This window comes from Thamnophis elegans, chromosome 1, assembly GCF_009769535.1.
Source record: "Thamnophis elegans isolate rThaEle1 chromosome 1, rThaEle1.pri, whole genome shotgun sequence".
Taxonomy (NCBI): Eukaryota; Metazoa; Chordata; class Lepidosauria; order Squamata; family Colubridae; genus Thamnophis; species Thamnophis elegans.
In genome coordinates this window covers 14,570,622-14,580,636 of record NC_045541.1, presented here as the reverse complement: position 1 = coordinate 14,580,636, position 10,015 = coordinate 14,570,622, and the positions used below count along the sequence as shown (strand labels likewise).

The 10,015-nt window shown below is 37.6% G+C and overlaps 1 long non-coding RNA gene across 1 annotated transcript; it reads right to left on the bottom strand.

Moving 5' to 3' along the window:
- Nucleotides 1–921: 921 nt before the first annotated feature.
- On the bottom strand, nt 922–3,939 carry LOC116520783. The gene is made up of 3 exons (XR_004256842.1): nt 3,768–3,939; nt 3,319–3,387; nt 922–1,288 (listed from the first exon to the last, which is right to left on the bottom strand). It is a non-coding gene; the product is annotated as an uncharacterized LOC116520783 (long non-coding RNA).
- Nucleotides 3,940–10,015: the final 6,076 nt, after the last annotated feature.

Sequence of the window (10,015 nt, the reverse complement as noted above, 5' to 3'; positions counted from 1 at the left end):
CTTTGGGATATTAGCTTGACACTTAGCTTTTATTAGTTGATCATATTTTAGTGGATAAAGTTCATTTTTTTTAAAATACGTGAGCTGATTTAAAAAGGCTTTTATCTGATAACAGAGTTCGCCTACTTTTTAAAATAAAAAGTAAATTAAGCTTGATATTTTGAAGCTGGGAATAGACAATTCCCTCTGGATTGTGTGTGGGGGGGGGGGTTTCTGCTGCAGCCATCAATCTCTTGAGCTCTCAGTGTAATGGAATAATTATGTAGCAGTGTCAATGATTAATCAGGCCCTTTTCCTTGCTATAGCTTGGTCAATGTCATAAACATTCAGTCATTGACAGAAGTGCTCACACTTAGGCACGATTTGAAAGATCAGAATCTTATTCAACACAAATGACCTTATAGTGTAATGGAGCATTGGTGTTGCTGCTGGTAGCAAGCTAAAACAATAAAAAATAGGAGCATTTTTTCCCCCTACAGAGAAGAAATCAGTATCTTTTACAGCATCATTAGTCATTGTGGCTGTAGGCATCCAAACGAAAATAAACACTGGAAAGAGAAACAAGATTCATACTTGCAGTTTGTAAAATGATAACATTAAAGCCTGTATATTTTTATTCGGAGTTTAAAGGATTATCTACATTTCTCAAACTGATCATTGACTGAAATAAAATTCCTTCCTTCCCTCCCTCCCTCCCTCCTTCTCATATGATTTGGTAACTGTTATTTCTATTAATAAAATGTTGGTTTTTTAAAAAATGTCCAACAAGATGCAAAAAAAGTAGTTCCCAAAATTATGCAAAAGAGATATTCAAGTCATGCAAATGTTGTGTATTACGTAACTGATGCAAAAACTATTGCTTAATTGTAAAAAATTAACTACAGATAGATATGCTATTTCTTTAAAATTTTGAACCTTGATCAAGAATACCACATTTCCTCCTCCAGCCAAAGGAAGCCCTTGGAGATTCTCCAGAGTCCAGGCAATATACATTCTCCTTTATATGGCAAAGAAAGTCATTTAAGCTCATAAAACCTGGAGTTCAAAGGACCTACGAGATCATCAATTCCCTTCATGCCACAGGAGTCACTACACCATCCCTGATAGAAGACTAGCCAACCTTAGTTTGAAAACTTCCGTGAAAAAGAAGGAACCATTCCATGCGGTAATTTAGTCCACTGATTGACAGCTCCTGCTGTCAAGAGTTTCTTCTTAAATCTAATCTGTATCCACATCTTTGAAGTTTCATCCACTAGTTCTGTTATTGCCCTCTGGAGCAAGTGAGAATCTGTCACAAGGGGAGGAACAGGACAACCTGTTAAGTCCTAGTTAAGATTTATTGCTCAAACCTATAGACAAGAATTTAGTCAACTAATAGTCAGTACTAAATTGACACTAGATAAGAGTTAATGGAATTCAAGGGGTTGCTGGACTTGGATCCTTTGTGGGAGCATTATACTCCAGACTGATTCCTCCTTGACTCTGCCTCCTGCTCTGCCTCTTCTTCTCCTACAGAACCATCAACCAATGTGACTGCCTTTCAGATATTTGAAGACTGATGTCATATCTCCTTGCAACCTTCTCTTCTGCATGCTAAACATTTTTCATTTTATTTATTTAGTCATTTATTTGACATTTATAGGCCGCCCTTTTCCCTGAGGGGACTCAGGGCGGCTTACAATTTGTAGGAAGGGAGTGCAAGACAAAACACAAAAAAAAATGTGGAGTATAATAAAATAAAACGATAAAACACAACATTCGTTCAACATTCGGGTGGGGCGAGATTAGGGTCTTATCCCCAGGCCTGACGGGATAGCCAGATCTTGAGGGCTGTGCGGAAGGTCTGAACGGTGGTGAGGGTACGAATCTCCACGGGGAGATCGTTCCAAAGCGTCGGAGCTGCTACAGAGAAGGCTCTCCTCCGCGTAGTCGCCAGTTGGCACTGACTGGCGGATGGAATTCGGAGGAGGCCTACTCTATGCGATCTGATGGGACGAAGGGAGGTAATCGGCAGAAGGCGGTCTCTCAAATAGTCAGATCCACTACCATGGAGGGCTTTATGAATGGTAAGTAGCACCTTGAAGCGCATGCCTAAGTCTTTTAGTTGTTTCTCATATGATTTGGTTTCCAGTCCTTTCACTATCTTGGTACCCTTTCTCTTGATCTGCTTCAGTTTTATCAATGTATTTTTTAAAAAAATTGGGCTCTGCAGAACTAACACAATACTTCAGGTGAGACCTGACTAATGCAGAATACAGTGGGACCATTACTTCTTTATACTCCTCTTGAATCTCCTCAGAAGTATTGTGTTGGCTTTATTATCTGTTAAGTTGTAACTTTTGAGTCCTTGGACATACCGTGTTTCCCCAAAAATAAGGCAGGGTCTTATTTTCTTTTGACCCCTGAAATAAGCACTTGGCCTTATTTTTGGGGTGGTCTTATTATTTTTGAGGTGCAGGAGGTGGCAGGTGTGGCCACCTCATGGCTGCTGCTGTGTTGTAATATTTCCAGGGAGATCTTATTTTCGGGGGAGATCATTTTAGTGCATGTGCTCAAAAGCCTGATTGGGCTTATTATCCAAGGAAGTCTTATTTTCAGGGAAACAGGGTAACTATTCCTATAATTATTTCTGTATTATGGCGCAGGTGGTGGTTGATCAGAATTATGTAAACAGAATGTTCTTTTCAGACAACTTGCTAAGAACAAAGTTACAAATATTTGTATCTGAAAGTGTCATTACAATACAGCGGTCCGTCTTATCCCAAACAAAACACGCTTTTAGAGAAATGTTATGATAGGAAGGGCTTTTAAGCCCTAGAAATATCAGTATTACAATTTCTTTGCCATTCATGTAGAATTATATTTTTACATATTTGTCCACATAACAGGTGAACACTTCCTGTACATGTATGCATATGTATATCTGACTACATGGATCCCATCATGATCTCCCCCGTGATGTGAACATGACGCAATGGATTTTAATGTACTAAAATATATAAGTGAGAAAAACTCATTGTGCAATGCTGCTGTTTCTCAGCCACATACACCCCCCCCAAGCAATGGTATCCTGTCAGGTGTGGCAACAGTTGTAGAAATAGCTACTGATCCATGATTAATTGCCTTTCTTGCACTATTCATGCCCTTTGCCTCCAATCTGATTTTTAATAGAAAGGATTCTTTCTTTTCTGCCCAATAACTACCTTTTTTATCCCATGGATCACCACTTTTATTTTTTCTGGCTGGGAAATAGTCAGCTGAAAGCTAGCACAATCAGCTGGTGGAAACTGTACAACAATATATCTTTCCTGTACGTACCATGTATTTCCTTTGCAGCAAGCAAATACATCCGTAGAACTATTGTAATTTGCTGGAATGTTGCTACATCTGAGGAAGTATTGATAAGGGAGAGAGAGATGGGGAGAAAATGAGCTAGTAACCAAATACAATTTGGATAGGAAACCAAGTATGCCAAAAAGCCAATGAAATTCAATAACTTGAAAAAAGATATCAGTGCCAATCATCTATCTTAAAAAAAAAACCAGTACTTTTTCATCAGTTTTGTAAAGAGATCAAGAATCTATATTGCCATTATTACTGAAACATTCTGGCAGAGACTTGAAATTGTTTGAAACATTTTGATGAAGGGATGAATATATTCTAATATATTCTAATATTCTAATCATAAGGAATGCATGCACATTTGTGTAGCAGCTACACCAGTTAGGAAAAAGATTGCCAGAGTTTACCAGCTTAGCAATACATACAATACACGTGACATTGTGGATATTGGTGTCAGGGCAACTATTGTGAAAATCTTCATACAAATCTTCACTTAGCCATGAAACTCTCTGAATGACCTTGGGTCAACTTTTCATCTTCAACCGTAGAGGGTTGTAGTAGGGAAGGAGAACCATATATGCCATTGAACTTCTTAAAACCTAAAAGAAAAAGGGGAGGCATGTGCAGTTAATACTTAAAGAACATACTTTACACATTTAAAAAGCATATTTTGCACTGGAGTAGAGAACAGCTTGCTTTTCTGCTAAATCAGAAGTCAGTCCAAATCCCGTAAAGCTGCCCTATGCTGAATGGTATCCTACTAGTGATGTCCAATGAACCAAATACTCTGGTTGGCACAAAAATGCAAAATTGAAATGCAATATAAAACAACATGTTTTTATTTTAAGCATAGGCAATATGTGACCTCCAGATGTTTCTGAACTGCACTGAAGTCACCATGGCCAATGGTGAGGAAACACCAGTGTATAGAAGGCAACAGGTTTACCTCCCTCCCCCTTGACTTAAAATGAGCATTCTGCCCTGTAACGCTAAGTTTCATTTGGTTTAGATTATTTTGAAATGAAGCCATGCACCAGTAATTTCCTCAATACTCAAAGCAGAGTACTTATTTACCATTAAATATTATAGCTACATAGTCACATCAGCAAATTTTAAGGCAAAACGAGAGCTTTGAAAGGAGTGTCAAAAGATTACGCTTTGTCTACATACAGCGGCGTTTTGCAGGATAATTCATCCAGAACCAATGTTAGCTTACCAGATGTAATCTACTTTTATATACACATTTAAATCAGTCTTATGAGTACAGGCTATCAGGGAAGGTCAAGTCGATAAGATAAATTTATCAATGTTAAACGAGAACTTTCCCAATGAATGGACTGTGTGACTGTCTCGTGTGCGGAAGTGTTGCTACAAGAGTTACCTGTCATTGCTGTTCAATACTTTCTCAAAGAAATTTCATTGGATGGGATGTAGTTGGGATCGTGATTAGGGTTTGTTTATTTTTACTCATATCTGTTAATATTTTTAGAGGTTTGCAATGTTGGAAGTAATAGGATAAGCTTAGTTAAAGTATTCTTCCAAGGACTGGAGCTTCCTTATAAGTAAGAGATTTTAACTCCTTGTCGGCTGGTTATAACATCAAGATTGCTGAACCCAAAGAGGAAAAAGGCCAGCATAATGATCTTAGTTTGCCAAGTCTGATGAAATTAGACAGTAACCTAGCACTATTAGCTAATACAAAATATTCAGGTCTCCTCCCCTCCCCCCGGACTTGAAATTACTCTTTATTTATTATGTAAATGTAAAACAAATATGTCAGTGATTTGTCCCCAACTAAAATGGCATGATCTTAGCCCAAATAATTACATAATTCATGCTGACCACTAGCATACATCCAATAAAGATTGTTCAATTAAAATTACACTCAGAGAAAAAGTACTTGAGATGTTTCCAAACAAGTTGTTTATTATGAAAATGTTATGGGTCTTTGTGGAACTGAAGGCTAGGGATGTGTAGGAAGAAGTCATGACATTCTACCAATTTCACTGTTCCTTTTCTTGCCATAAAAATGGGAACAAAGATCAGTATAGCTGCATCATGGTTTGATTGGTGGGGCTCCAGTTGGAAGCATCCTCCGCCAAGCCAGCAGAACTATCTTTTTTTGTCCCAAAGCAAGAAACAGAAAATTAATCACTGTTTGTTCTTCTTCCCTTTGCCCAGGTTATAACAGTGTGATGAAAGCAGAAATCTCACTTTTTCCAAGACCATATGGTTATGGGCAATCTGTTATTATAGTTACAATTTAGAAAGTTATGTTAAAGTGTAATGACTTACACAGTCACCCACCTAAGGTACTTTTTAATCCCAGCTGTAGTATGCATTCCCTCACTTGAGAACCACTGATGCAACTTGGAACATGGGTCTTTGACCAACCTGTCAAACTCTAACAAATTTTTCAGACAAGTTAATATGGCAATTATTAATGTGTCCACAAATATTATTCAAGAGTGATTTTTTCTTCTCATTGAAGTAACTGTCTTGGAAGCAACAAGATTTCAACAATAAGGTTGCTTAAAAATAACTGGAAAGCCAAAGAACTGAATATGATTATGAACATGAAGAAAATTCTTAATTGTAATTGAAGTAATAAAACAAATGTGTTCGTTTAGACTACATCCACAGAGAGGTTGATTTAGATTAGAAAAAGTTTGTGATTCAGAATTGAACAAATAAATAATGGCATAGGGAATAAGGGTTGTACTTTTAAGTTTTTATTTATTTATTAATAAATATAATAATGTAGTTTGTTGTACAGTAATCAGCTGTTTTACTGGATTTGGCATTTTTATCTACCTATCGAATCCTTCTCAAGGTCCTTCTCACCTATCGGGGTTAGGCAGGTGTTGATGTTTGATGGTGTTAAATATCCTTGTAGGATGTAAGCTGTTCTGAGTACAGCTGCCTTTTGAAATTGACTGATGGTGTGCAAAACTGTATAAAATATTGATGAAAAATTATCAAATGATTCAAAGTATTGATTGTACAAAGAAACAGAAGAAACAGTAGATCATATATTCTCATGTAAAAAGATCACACAATTTTTTATAAACAACAACGTAAAACAGTTGCCAAAATTATTCATTGGATCATCTATAAAAATTATCACGTACCAGTAGTGAAAAAAAAATAGTGGAAAAACAGAATTGAAAAACTAGTAAAAAATGAGCAAGATTAAATATTTTGGGATTTTTGAATGCAGATTGCTAAATCTCTGCTCACAACACATTGGAAGATATATTTCAGAAGTCTAAAATTACATAATGGTTTCAGGGATTTTTAGTTTGTAATGAATGGTTACATTTTTAGAAAACAGTGCTATAGATTTTTTATAGTCTTAACTCTTACATTTCGCTGGAAAATCAGTATGTATGTCCACAAAAGAGAGCATATATTCAACAATAGCTGTATTAAATTTAAGCATGTCATCTAAATTATAACTCAAGAAAAAGAAAGAAATCTAGATAGTTATGGATTGTCTAGTATCAAATACAAATACCTTATCATGCTCTCTGGGCATGCCCATCCATGCCCCACTGGGTCACCATTTTAGAGACATTTCTTGACCTAAACAGCGAAAGAGAATGAGCAAGGACAGGGGGAAAAAACAGTGGGAGCAGGAGCAACTTCTGATTTCCTGTCAGTTTCCCCATTGAATTTCCTTGTGCAAATCTGGAAGAGATCATCAGAAACCTTTTTTCTTGCCCTGTGTCCCCTACCTCATCCCTCTCTCTGCCCTTCCCTTTGCAGCAGGCAGCTAAGTAATGCCTGGGAGTAATTTCTTGCCTATACACTAATTACTTTATCAGAATTATGCCATAAGTTGGGCATCTCAACATCTAGGGGCTGGTAGAACCACTGGATTCAAAGATCATGTTGTACTCTAGTAGGCATAATCAGTGACTCAATATCTATTTACTTGAGGACAAACTGGTATGTTGGCTCCCTGCCACCCCAGTCAACTTCCAAGTAGGCTCTTTACCATTCTGGGATATTGTTATGTTATGCACAATCCCAAACCTTGGACATCAAGATGCTTGGGGGCACCAGGACGGCTACAGAGGCATTACGGCTGATTTGTATTCCATGGGAATAGCAATAGCAATAGCAGTTAGACTTATATACCGCTTCATAGGGCTTTTAGCCCTCCTAAGCGGTTTACAGAGTCAGCATATTGCCCCCACAGTCTGGGTCCTCGTTTCACCCACCTCGGAAGGATGGAAGGCTGAGTCAACCTTGAGCCGGTGAGATTAGAACCGCTGAACTGCAGATAACAGTCAGCTGAAGTGGCCTGCAGTACTGCACCCTAAGCACTGCGCCACCTCGGCTCTATATAGCTTCTCAGAAATAAGCATGCAGTTGTCTTTGCTCTATGTGGTTGTATCTGGATTGAACTGCCTTGGCTAACAAATCATAACCTGAAGGCAGTGTCTAATGATACAACTTCTTTTTTTCTTCGTCAAAATGTTTTTCTAAGTTCAGCTTTTAACACATTTTAAAAACAACAAGAACTCCAGAATAAAGATGTAAAAAAGAAAGAATGTATAAAATCATAAGTTAAAAATGTTATGGAAATTTTTTAGTGCACATTATCCCCTTTCTTTCCATTGGTTTTCCTGACCATTAAACCACAACCTAAATATGTGTACTCTACATTGAACAGGGTCTACTTAAGTCATTTCATCAGCTATTTGTAGGGGTCTCATGGCTGTTTTCCAAGAATACATCTTCCAAATGTTTAAATTTGCTTTCCTGTGCGATGGGTGGCATGTACTAGAGTTATTCTGCTGACTACCGACTGCCAGCAGTTTGGCAGTTCAATTCTCCTTGGCTCAAGGTTGACTCAGCTTTCCATCTTTCCAAGGTCGGTAAAACGAGGATTCTGACTGTTGGGGGCAATATGCTGACTCTGCAAAGTGCTTAGAGTGCTGTAAAGCACTAGGAAGTGGTATATAAGTCTAAGCACCATTGCTATTGTTGCTGAAATTTCATTAGATTTTATTGTGGATATATACTGTATTTGCATTTTTAGTGTGTGCTTTGTAGAAGAAACACATTCTCTTCCATTCATATATCCTGTTTGAGTCTGGTGATCAGATACCTTTCCAAATGTTTGCTTCTGATATGTTTCGAGGTTAAAATTGCCATGGTACGTTGAGACTTCTGTTCTCTTTCCCTCTGAGGAATCTGTTGAAAGGAACTATTCCCAGAAGAACTGGAAGAATCCTGTCAGATAATTGTAATTAGTAACAGCACTGTGTGTAAGGTCTTTCTCTATGGGTGGATAGTGTTCACCATAGGAGACAAAACAACCTCAAGCATTATTTTAATATATCCAATCATTTACTGTCAAAGCCACCTTGATAAATTGATTTGACTAGTAGATTCATATGTTCTGAGAGCTACAGTTGTTTCTACCCTGAACAAGAGGCAGATTGCTTAAAACAGTAAAATAAAAATTTGTATACCTTTTTCAAGTTAGTTACTAGTTTCTTCAACTTTTTGAAGATTCAACAAATACATCTGATGAGAAGATTTATATTTTTGTAATATTATTGACTATGCCAGAAAAAAAACCCTTCCACTTATCTTCCAGATACATTTTCCACTAATGGATTAAAGTTTTTTCTGCACTGCAAAAGAACAATGAAACGCAACAAAGGATAATTTGCAATTGGATTGCGTGGGCTCATCTATGGATGATTATCCCAAAATCTTTTCCAGTTAGAAAAACTGCATTGCCCAGAAACTTTTGATCCAGTAGAATTGATTGAGGATCAGAGGTTATTTCTATGGTTAGGTTCCTTAGTGGCTAGCTGGTGCCTCACTAAATATTATTGGCATACTAGTATGGTGATACTGAAATGCAAAGGGGCACCAGCCTTAAGGAATATTACCTTATATTGCAATTTTTTACATTCAAGAACTGCTTCTGATGAGAGAAAAAATAGATCCAACTAGAGTGAAGGATAAATGTACGATTCATATTTATCAGCAATGGGGATTATGCTATAGATATTATGTTCTGGCTCTCATTAACATATAGGGGATCCAATAAAGTAGAATCATGACCAGTTGAATATATAGAACCAGATGGTGCAACAAATAGAAAGTAAGGATTTATAAACGTGCCTCAAAGAGGGTACTAATTGTACCTCAGAATTAGTTGAACCATTCCATACTGAGCAGAATAGAACATCTACTTATATATACATTTTCGCCCTCTTCCCTCTAAGGTGGACTGTCAGACGAGCAATGTCTGAATCCTCGGGGGGAGGGCACTTTTTATTCTGTCCTGCCCATGTGCCGTTGGCACATCCAAGTATAGGAGGTAGCACCCACCCCTATCTTAAAAGAATGAAATAGTCTAAGAATATTAAAAAGGCAGATACTTATGTTTTCCTGGATAAGAAATGGAGAAACATGTTTTTTTAGGCAGGAAGAAGACTCACTCTTAATACCCTCCCTCGCCTTCCCCAGATGTCAGCAGATGTCAGCACTTAAGAGATAAAGAGATAGCTAGGTCTATTCATAAGCAAATGCTCTCACCCAAGATCAACAAGATAGGATTAGCCCTCTCCCATCTAGCAACAGCATGGCACCTAGGGAGAATTACATCACCATGCAAGATTCAACCAAACTTGGGATCAAGGCA